At 47.4% G+C, this 10,308-nt stretch overlaps 1 pseudogene; it reads left to right on the plus strand.

Moving 5' to 3' along the window:
* Positions 1-2,216: 2,216 nt before the first annotated feature.
* Positions 2,217-2,334, plus strand: LOC134951530 (5S ribosomal RNA; annotated as a pseudogene).
* Positions 2,335-10,308: the final 7,974 nt, after the last annotated feature.

Genomic DNA, 10,308 nt, shown 5'->3' on the forward strand with positions numbered 1-10,308 from the left:
GTCATTCAGAGCAGAGCCGGATTTAGACTTCGTGGGGCCGTAGGCAAAATACCGGTTTGGAACCCCCCTCTCCTTCAAACAGTCCATAACACTATATTTCTTCGGCAGGGTCCGCAGATTATCCACAGGATAACAATGGGATATGATGGAGCAACAACGGATTGGCACCAAACGATCACAAGTTTTCAGGCCTCCCAGGATGCAACGGGCCCGTCCAAATATCCCAGCCCACTGGCTCAGGCAAATCAGTTTTTTGTTTGGTGCGGAAGGAGCCGGACCATGGTCAGAGGGCTGCTGGATTGTTAGCAGCCCCAAGCTTTCTTATTTTATTTTTATAGTCTTACTAAGTTTTTGAGCGATTTTAACAGCGTCTTATACGCATATTGGAAAGAGTCGCTCCAACAACTCTCCGCCGGGTCGCAACAACGCTTACCCATGTGTACAGTGCTGTCTCGACGGGCGTCTGAGTCGGATATACTAGCAGGTCGAGCAGACGTTACAAGGCTGTGGCCGGAGCACGGGGAGAAGGTAAGGTATCGGTTCCCCATAGTCGGGGAATACGGACACAGCTGCACTGTATTGGAAGGAGACTACCAAACAGTAGCTGATGCGTCTCTACCACGGGTGCTCCAGCACTAGGCCTTAGGGATCACAAGGCACCAGGATAGTATGAGGCTGCGATCCCTAGGGTTGATGTCAGCGGTGGGGAGATAGACGCTCTCCTGGTCACCCCTCCCCCCAGTTCATGACCAATTTCCGCGAGTCTCCCGCCATGAAGTGTTGCCTCACTTCCATCTCAAACGCTACCACGAGGGGTCTCCATCACAGCATAGGCCGCTGCGTCTGTGTTCACTAAGCGCTACCACGAGGAGACCCGGTCGCAGTACAGGCGTCTAAGTGAACACAGACGCACCGGTCATATAGAGTTCCCGGAGCGGCAGTGTACACTAGTACCGTCTGGATCCACTCAGTGTTCGCTAACATATTGATCGATCTTGGAAGTGAGGTGAGTCTCCCTGTATCCCACTCTACCGAGTACGGGTTATACAGCACTAAATTTCTATCTACTTTGGTCAGTATGAATAGTTAAGTTTAGTACCTGTTGCATATGAGTCTGTGTACATTACTGTGGTTTTCTTCGCAATGCGTCTGAATACATTAAGATCTGTATAAAAAAGAATTCAGAAATATATACTCCTACATACTTTACAATGTGTTTGTAGTTGATTATGTGCTCATATGACTAATATATAACGTGACTGACTGCTAGTGTGATTGCTGACTTTAAGATATATATATTTGTCAGTTGGTCTTCTGATCCTCAATGCTGGTGCATGAGTAGGGGTCAGATTGATATCACTTTAGAACAATAAAGTGGCTACAGTCACAAATTGTGTAGTACACTGTGAAAGTGCTGATTATTTATCATATCTAAGCAGCAAAGGTGACGAGAGTACACTTAAAGTAACACCAACACTCATGTTGTCTTGCAATAACTGTATTATCCTCTCTGATGTGGTACAGGATAGTTCATGTGTAAAATAGTTTGCTTATCAGCATAATAGATAATTCCTCTTTGGACGATGTTTGCACAGACCTTGTCCAGTATAGCTGAAAGTTTAATTCCTACAGCTTCGATACCAGGAATAGGGTTCATTATTAACCCATACAGGCAGCTCTCTACCTACGGTATCCCCAACAGCTTCTCTAATAAAACAAGCTGAGAAACAGAGTGTAAATAAATCATCAACTGCACAGGCTACACGGGATTATTCATCAGACGATGAAACCTCTATATACTCTTCTTCGGCATACAAAGAACAGGTAAATATAGGTGAGTTAATGAGAGCAGTAAAGGCTTTTCTGTCCTTAGAGGATTCAGCAGAGCCTGTGTTCAAAATAAGATAACTATGTTTAAACATCCCAAAAAAATAGGGCCTCCTCATGGGGGACCCCAGCAGCTGATGAAAATCATGGAAAAGATTTGGTGTTATAACCAATAAAGAATATAGGTTCTTGGTAAATGGGATTTCAAATATCCTTTTCCAGTTGAGGTCTGTTTATAAGAGGCATTTCCCATTTTTAGAGATACGCATATCATTTGATAGTGCGAAAATATATATGGCCTTTGCCGTCAACGTCAAAAGAGGGATGGTTTTCTGAAAACCATATTGTCTCTGGGGCAGTCATAATGCCAGCTGTGACTTCGCCTTACAATCTACAGTACACCACACTGGATTGGCCCAAACTCACTAGATCTTGGAAACTAAGCAGTGTTGGGCCTGGATAATTCTTGGATGGGAGACCACCTTGGAATACCAGGTGCTGTAGGTACTCTGGGCTGAGGTACTGGAAGACAGATTTTTCAGCGCCTACAAGGGAGCAAGAATCCCATATAGCTCATATGGACACTAATGTTCTAGGGCATCATCATTAACAATAGTTGCTCACAGAGCAGTATTGCTTACATACATGAAAAGCTGATTCAGAATCAAAGAAGGTTCTGGAAAATTTGCCTTTGGCTGGAAGTTTCTGTTTGGTAAGGAGTTAACATATTCTGGAGTCAAAATCAGACTCCAAGAAAGTCAAGTTTCCTTCCACATATAACCCCAAATATAGGGGTCCGGTTTTCGGCCTTGTCGGTCATAAAGGAATGTAACAGCCCCAATACAATAAGTTTGGTAAGACAAACAAGCAAAGGCAACCAGAGGGTCAGCTTCCAAACCAGAGGATAAGCCATCAGCATGATGGTGCGGGCCTCCTTCTGGGGGACCCCAGGATAGGGGGCCAACTTCTTCAGTTTGCACAGATCTGGTAACAGTTTACAAACATGACTGGATGCAAGAAGTGGTATCTCTAGGTTATGTTTCTCTTCAAGAAGCATCCTCCTCGAAGGTTTCTGTTCCAGTCCGTCTCGGGTAGACAGGAGTTTGCAAGAAGCAGTTCAGAAATTGCCTTTGTCGGGAGTAGGCATTCCAGTAACCCCTGCACAATAGGGACAGGGGGTTTTACTCATACTGAGTTTGGGTTCAGAAGGATCTTTTCACCCCAATCTCAAAATCCTAAACAGTGGGTACCACGGTTCACATGGAGACGTTGCACTCCATAGTTTTGGCATGGAGCCAGGGAATCACAGGGTATCCCTGGATAGTCAGGATGTTTACCTGCAGGTTCCTATAGCACTGTTCCATCAGTGTTATCTCAAGATTCACCATCCTCCAGCAGCATTTTTTCAGCTCCAGACCTTACCCTTTGGGTTAGCCACAGCCTCCAGAGTTTTTACAAAAATTATGATGATTATGGCAGCTTATCTCTGCAAGAAGAGGATAAGAAAATTGCCATACCTTGACCACTGTTTTTTATCCTGGCACAGGAAAGGCTTCTGTGCCATCTCCAACAGACAATAACTTGTCTGCAGAGGCACGGGTGGTTCATAAATTGGGCAATCATCTCTGGTTCCGTCACAATGGATGACTCACTGTGGGGCTGTACTGAATTCAAGTCTGCAGAAAATGGATTACCTCGGAACAAGATAACTCCTGAGTACTTGACTGTACCTTGGATATTACGCAGTCAAACGATATCAATCCACGCAGCTATGTGACTAATGGGTTTGACGGTGTCAACATTCGACATGGTGGAGTATGCACAATTCCACTCGACCTCGGCAGCGTCTGATTCTAGCCAGATGGAATGGAATACATCAGACAATAAAGAAACAGGCTATGGTATTTTCACACAAAGTAAGAAAGTCATCAGCCTGGTGGCTAAAGACATCCCATCTAGACAAAGGGAGAACCTTTTGGATATCAGATGGGAGATCCTCACAACAGATGCCAATCTCCAGGGCTGAGGAGCAGTGTCTGGAAGATTATGGTTCCAGGGACAATGGACCATAGAAGAAAGTTGCCTGCCAATATATCTGTTAGAACTTCAGGCCATATACATGGCACTGATTCAGGCAAAAGACACTCTTCAAGGAAGACCAGTCCAGATCTACTCGGACAATTTAACGACGGGGGCGTACCTCAACCATCAGGGAGGAACGCGCAGCCAAACAGCAATGAAGGAGGTAAGTCACATACTAAAGTGGGCAGAACTCCCATCTTCCAGCATTGTCCGCAGTATTCCTTCCGGGAGTCCAAAACTGGAAAGCGGATTTTCTCAGTCGACACGCCATTCAAGCAAGCGAATGGGCTCTACACCCGGAAGTCTTTCAGACTCTGGTAGACAAGTGGGGTTTGCCAGAGATTGTTGTTCAGACGGGACGCCATGAGATCTAAGTGCCCACATACAGGGCCAGAACAAAGGATTCCGGAGCGATCTTTGTGGACGCCTTGTCAGTGAAATGGGAGTTTCATCTGGCGTATCTATTTCCTCCAATCATCCTGCTACCAGGGGGTGAGTAAGATAAAAGAAGCAAAGGGTGCCGTGATTCTAATAGCTCCGGCTTGGCACAGAAGGCAATGGTACACAGATCTGCAGAGAATGTCAATGGATGCTCCACGTCTGCTCCCTCAACGTCCAGATCTACTAATGCAGTGTCCTTGTTATCACAAGTATCTGGATCGACGGCGTGGCTCTTGAGACCTCTATCCTGAAGTCAAGAGGATTCTCACAACAGGTAATTCAAACAATGCTCAGAGCAAAGAAACCCTCCTCAGCTCGCATATATCACAGAATATGGCAGGCCTATATTCATTGGTGCAGTGAAAGAAATATGGATCCGAAATCTTTTCATGTTTCCAGGGTCTTAGATTTCCTTCAGGCAGGAATGGATAAGGGTTTGAAGGTGGCTTCCTTAAGAGTACAAGTATCAGCATTGACTGTAGGGTTCCAAAAGAAAAATGGCCAATTTACAGGATGTGCATACTTTTTCCAGGGAATGCTGTGCATTCAACCTCCTTTTGTTCCTCCTACAGTGCCTTGGGACTTAGGTCTAGTCCTCAAAGCCCTGCAAGTTGCTCCATTTGAACCACTTAATAAAGTGGATCTTAAATGGTTGACAAAGTTCTCTTTCTACTGGCTATGGCGTCAGCTAGAAGAGTGTCAGATTTAGGAGCGCTGTCATGTTGTTCTCCTTTTCTGTTTTTTTATCCAGATAAAGCAGTTCTCAGAACTAGGCCTGGGTATCTTCCTAAGATGGTGTCTAAATTCCACCGTAATGAAGCAAATGTAGTCCCGGTTTTTCAAGTATCTGGACTTTCTGCAGGAGATGCGTCGTGGGACGTAGTCCGAGGTTTAAGGATCTACGTGGATCGCACAAGTGCCATCAGAAAGACAGATTCTCTCTTCATTTTCTACGGAATTCACAAGAGAGGATGGCCTGCTACTAAACAGACGCTGGCTAGAGGACTTCGAGTGACTATTTTGGAAGCATACTCTAAGCGGATCTCCCTGTTCCAGCTAATGTCTCTGTTCACTCTACTCGTAAGGTAGGTCCTTCATAGGCAGCACAACATGGTGCTTCAGCAGAACAGATATGTAAGGCAGCCACATAGTCTTCCATTAACACATTCATTAGACATTATGCTTGGATACTTTTGCCTCTCATGACGGTGAAGTCGTCCGAAAGGTTCTCCTGTCCAATCAGGAGTGTCCCCACCACTAAAATTGCTTTGGGAAATCCCTTTGTTATCCAGTGGATAACCTGTGGACCCTGCCGGAGAAATATACATAATGGTAATAACTTACCGTTGATAGCGGTATTTCTCCTAAGTCCACAGGTTTCACAGGGATCCCACCCTAATTTGAGGATCTTGCTACTCACTAACCTCTTCCTTCTTGTATGGAAGGGTGTGCATGTGTGTTCTTATTGCCTGATTAGGGCTCTACATAATGCTCCTGCCTAGATGCTTTGGAATCCAACTGATTTGCCTGAGCCAATGGGCAGGGATATATTGACAGTCCCATTGCATCCTGGGAGGCCTGAAAGCTTGTGATCGTTTGGTGCCAATCCGCTGTCGCTCCATCATATCCCATTGTTATCCTGTGGACTTAGGTATGAAAATATACGTTATGGTAAGATATCTGAATTTCTCCTGATTCATTCTTCTTACACTAATTGTCCTTTCTCTTACATCCTAGAGGATGCTGGGGTCCACATTAGTACCATGGGTATAGACTGGTCCACCAGGAGCCATTGTCACTTTAAGAGTTTGAGAGTGTGGGCTGGCTCCTCTCTCTATGCCCCTCCTACCAGACTCAGTTTAGAAAATGTGCCCGGAGGAGCCGGTCACAGCTATGGGAGCTCTCCTGAGTTTACCTGGTAAAAATGTTTTTTTAGAGTTTATTATTGTACAGGGAGGCTGCTGGCAACAGCCTCCCTGCAGCGAGAGACTGAGGGGGGGAGCCACTGTCTCTGCTGACTGGACACTGAGCTCCAGAGGGGTCTGATCATTCTCCGCCACAGGGGACCGCTCGCCCCAGCAGCATCCCGCCACCCCCTTACAGAGCTAAAGAATAGGTGGCGAGTGAGACACCGACCCCCCTAGCAAGCAGGGGGTTGGTGTGAAGATGGCGGCACAGGGTAGAGCGCAGTACTAACTGTGCTCCGGGGATGGCTCAGCAGTACATGGGGGGTAATTCCAAGTTGATCGCAGCAGGAATTTTGTTAGCAGTTGGGTAAAACCATGGTGGTCATTCCGAGTTGTTCGCTCGCAAGCTGCTTTTAGCAGCTTTGCACACGCTAAGCCGCCACCTACTGGGAGTTAATCTTAGCTTATCAAAATTGCGAACGAAGGATTCGCAATATTGCGAAAAGACTTCTCTGTGCAGTTTGAGTAGCTCGAGACTTACTCTTCCAGTGCGATCAGTTCAGTGCTTGTCGTTCCTGGTTTGACGTCACAAACACACCCAGCGTTCACCCAGACACTCCTCCGTTTCTCCAGCCACTCCCGCGTTTTTCCCAGAAACGGTAGCATTTTTTCAAACACTCCCATAAAACGGCCAGTTTCCGCCCAGAAACACCCACTTCTTGTCAATCACACTCCGATCTCCAGAACGAAGAAAAAACCTTGTAATGCCGTGAGTAAAATACCAATCTTCATAGCAAATTTACTTGGTGCAGTCGCAGTGCGAACATTGCGCATGCGCAATTAGCGGAAAATCGCTGCGATGCGAAGAAAATCACAGAGCGAACAACTCGGAATGACCACCCATGTGCACTGCAGGGGAGGCAGATTTAACATGTGCAGAGAGAGTTAGATTTGGGTGTGGTGTGTTCAATCTGCAATCTAATTTGCAGTGTAAAAATAAAGCAGCCAGTATTTGCCCAGCACAGAAATAAAATAACCCACCCAAATCTAACTCTTTCTGCACATGTTATATCTGCCTCCCCTGCAGTGCACATGGTTTTGCCCAACTGCTAACAAAATTCCTGCTGCGATCAACTTGGAATTTCCCCCATGGTGCGGTGCTGTGAGGGGCGCCCTGAGCCAGCGCGACACCCTACACTGGTCCAGAAGCCTGTCTGGGTCCCTGGATCTCAGCCAGCACTAAATCCTCAGGCCAGTATAATCTGAAGAAGAGCGAGAAGACAGCGCCATTAAGGGGGCGGAGCTTCTCAGATCGGACCCAGCAGGGTTCAGCGCCATTTTCCTGTCTGCACAGCGCTGACAAGGAGAATCAGGTCCCTCCACAGCAACTCCAGCCCTCTGCAAATGGAACCAGGGGGTTGTAGAAGGGGGGGGGGAGGCTGCAATATGACTGTGTATCCTATTAAGGTGCACAGTCAGCGCTGACAAGGGGTCTCCCTTTGGTAAAAGCGCTGTGTGTGGGTTGGCTCCAATCTCTGTGTCTCTCTTGCCATTCTTGGGGGGGAAAGTCTGTCTGCCCTCACCTGTGTGTGTGTAGAGTGTTTGGTGGTCACCTTTAGCTATGTCCAGAGACACTGTGTCACATGCTGCTGAGGATTTGTCCTCCCAGGATGATCCCATTCCATGTAATCAGGATAGCACAGATACCAGCAAGGGAGCCTGAGTGGTTTTCCTCTATCAAATCTTGGATTTCTGACAGGGTTGCAAGTAATGAATCTGCAACCTAGGTATTACAGAACTCTATGCAGCATGACCCGAGTCTGGTACCTCAGGACGCTCCACTATATACCCCCACAAACGTGCGCTTGTGCATGTCACGCAGGATGACATGGATACCGATTCTGACACCACAGACGGTGATGGGGATGTGTTGCGGGGTTCTGCATCTCTTGCAAAGATGATAGAGGCTATAAGGGATGTGTTGCATATTAACTATACCACACCTGAGCAGTTTGAGGAGACTTTTTTCACTGAAAATAAAAAAGCCTCGCTAACCTTCCCTGCGTCAAAGGAATTGAATGCTATATTTGAGAAAGCATGGGAAAACCCTGAGAAAAAATTCCAGATCCCTAAAAGGGTACAGGTGGCATTTCTTTTCCCTGAGGAGGATAGAAAAAAATGGGAAAACCCACCGATTGTTGACGCATCTGTGTCCAGACTCTCTAAGCCGGCTGTTCGAAAAATTGATAATACACTTAAATCAATGTACACTGCTTCAGGGGCCATATTGCGTCCCATTATTGCTAGTGCATGGATTGCAAAAGCTATAGTAAAGTGGTCGGCTACCTTACTAGAGGATTTGGATACGATGGATAAGGGTGATGTTGAATTATTTTTACGCAACATTCACATTTCAGCAGGTTTTACGGTTGAATCCATGAAAGACCTGGGTTCCATGGCTGCGGGAATCTCTTCCATGTCTGTTTCAGCTCGTCGGGGACTGTGGCTGCGCCAATGGTCGGCCGACGCGGAATCCAGAAAGAGTGTGGAGTCCCTACCCTATACAGGTCAGGCTCTCTTTGGGGAAGCTTTAGACGCGTGGATATCCACGGCTTCAGCGGGTAAGTCTCCGTTTCTTCCCTCAGCTGCACCTGCTCCGAAGAAATCCTCTTCACCAGCAACACAGTCCTTTCGGCCTAACAAGCCTAGAAAGACCAGACCGTCCAATACCTTCTTTAGGGGAGGTCGAGTTAAGTCCAAGAAATCGGCCGCTGCAGGTTCCCAGGAACAAAAGCCTGCTTCAGGTATGCCAAAGTCCTCCGCACGATGGTGGACCCACGCGGCCTGGAGGTAGGGCCAGTGGGAGAAAGACTCAGACAGTTCAGTCACGTCTGGGTATCGTCCGGCCTGGATCCTTGGGTGATAGATATTGTATCCCAGGGATACAGGCTGGAATTTCAAAGTCTCCCTCATCGTTTTTTCAAATAAGGCTTACCAGCTCTGCTGGCATACAGCACTATCCTACAAGAAGCTGTCCAAAAGTTGGTGGAGGCACAGGTCATTGTGCCAGTTCCTCCTCATTCGCAAACCACAGCTTACTGTTCAAACCTTTTCGTGGTACCGAAACCAGATGGTTCGGTCAGGCCCATTCTGAACCTAAAATCATTGAACCCCTTTCTAAAGGAGTTCAAGATGGAGTCTCTCAGGGCGGTGATATCGGGTCTGGAAGAGGGGGAATTCCTGGTATCCCTGGATATCAAGGATGCGTACCTCCACATTCCGATCTGGCTGCCGCATCAGGCTTATCTCCATTTCGCATTACTGGACTGTCATTTCCAGTTCCAGGCCCTGCCATTCGGACTCTCCACAGCACCCAGGGTGTTTACCAAGGCGATGGCAGAGATGATGGTTCTCCTCCGCAAACAAGGGGTGAACATCATTCCATATCTGGACGATCTGCTGATAAAGGCATCATCCAAGGAGAAGCTGCTGCAGTCCATTGTTCTCACAACCCGCCTCCTCAAGATCCATGGTTGGATTCTGAACCTTCCAAAGTTACATTTGGAACCGACCCAGAGGTTGTCCTTTCTGGGAATTATCCTAGGCACAGAAGTGCAGAGGGTGTTTCTTCCGCAGGAAAAGGCGTTGGTGATGCAAGCTATGGTCCGGGATGTCCTGAAGCCAGCCCGGGTGTCAATTCATCAATGCATTTGCCTGTTGGGAAAGATGGTGGCCTCTTACGAGGCTCTCCAGTACGGGAGGTTCCACGCTCGGGCCTTCCAACTGGATCTCCCTGACAAGTGGTCAGGATCTCATCTCCACATGCACCAGAGAATACGTCTGTCGCCGTAGGCCAGGATTTCGCTCCTCTGGTGGCTACAATTACCTCACCTTCTGGAGGGCCGCAGGTTCGGGATTCAGGAATGGGTCCTTCTAACCATGGATGCGAGCCTTCGGGGCTGGGGAGCAGTCAATCAAGTTGTAACATTCAAAGGAAGGTGGTCAAGTCTGGAAGCCTGCCTGCCCATCAATATCCTGGAACGAAGAGCCG

The sequence above is a fragment of the Pseudophryne corroboree genome, chromosome 1 (genome assembly GCF_028390025.1).
Source record: "Pseudophryne corroboree isolate aPseCor3 chromosome 1, aPseCor3.hap2, whole genome shotgun sequence".
NCBI classification, from domain to species: domain Eukaryota; kingdom Metazoa; phylum Chordata; class Amphibia; order Anura; family Myobatrachidae; genus Pseudophryne; species Pseudophryne corroboree.